This window comes from Mastomys coucha, unplaced genomic scaffold (assembly GCF_008632895.1).
Source record: "Mastomys coucha isolate ucsf_1 unplaced genomic scaffold, UCSF_Mcou_1 pScaffold8, whole genome shotgun sequence".
Taxonomy (NCBI): Eukaryota; Metazoa; Chordata; class Mammalia; order Rodentia; family Muridae; genus Mastomys; species Mastomys coucha.
In genome coordinates, this window is record NW_022196914.1 from 79006065 (window position 1) to 79007157 (window position 1093).

General features: G+C 42.5%; 1 non-coding gene across 1 annotated transcript; it reads left to right on the forward strand.

Moving 5' to 3' along the window:
• The first annotated feature begins 793 nt into the window (after positions 1-793).
• On the forward strand, positions 794-866 carry LOC116083973. The gene has a single exon (XR_004115957.1). It is a non-coding gene; the product is annotated as a small nucleolar RNA SNORD36 (small nucleolar RNA).
• Positions 867-1093: the final 227 nt, after the last annotated feature.

A 1093-nucleotide genomic window follows, 5' to 3' on the forward strand; every position in this document is an offset into this window, starting at 1 on the left:
AACCATTGGACTGAGCTCAGGGGTCTCTGATGGAAGAGATGGAGAAGGGACTGAAGGAGCTGAAGGGGTTTTCAGCCATATGGAGGGAGCAAGTGTCAACAGGCCAGACCCCATGGAGCTCCTGGGGACGGGACCACCAACCAAAAAATACACACAGAGTGATCCATGGCACTGGCTACATATGTGACGGATGATGATCTTGTTGGACTTCAGTGGGAGGAGAGGCTCTCAGGCCTGAGGGTGTTCAATGTCCCAGTGTAGCAGAATGTCAGGGTGGGAGGATGGGAATGGAAAGTGGGGAGAGCACCCTCATATTGTCAGGGTGAGAGGGGATAAGATACAGGGTTTCTGAAGAGGAGACCTGGAAAGGGGAAAACATTTGAAATGTAAATAAAGAAAATAAGAAGAAAAATAGGCCAGCAAGGAGTAGAGTGTTCAAGAAAGGATGTTTGGCCTTTTGTTTATTTGAAGGAGTTAGAAGACCCCAAGGAAGTGGGATTGTGGCACTTGTAACTCATCATAATTAAGAAATGATCTTGACATAAATGAAAATCTATGTCCTGAAAGATGATAAGCATAGTATACCACACAAATATTCAAAAGTAACATATGCTGTCCTGTTATCTAAAGCCTTAGAGGAACCATTTCATGGCACTGGAAAGTAAGGGAAAGGCTCAGTTATATCTATAACATGCTTCCCCTCTTTTGAGTGCTATTGTAGCTAAGTAGGAATAGAATCAGAAAAACCAGGGTTAGCTCCAACTGAAGCATCATAGGTCTCCGAGATTATGAATTGCATTGATGAATTTTTCTTTCCTGAAGAACAACATGCAGATTAAAGAGCTTTTAACTATTCTTGATGCAATCAAAAGGTTATGGTTGTCTGCTAAAAACTCAGTTTCAGCCACAGTTTATGCAAGTTGTTCGCATTACTCCCTCGGTAATGATGTACTTGGCCCCACGACTTGTGGTCTGGTTCTCATTTGTTTGGTATTGCATTCCAAGACTGCAATGACTCAGAAATGTCCCTTATTTTTTTACAGTAAGGACTAGCATGGTTTGCCTGAAGCATCTCAAGTTTACTTGTTTGTCT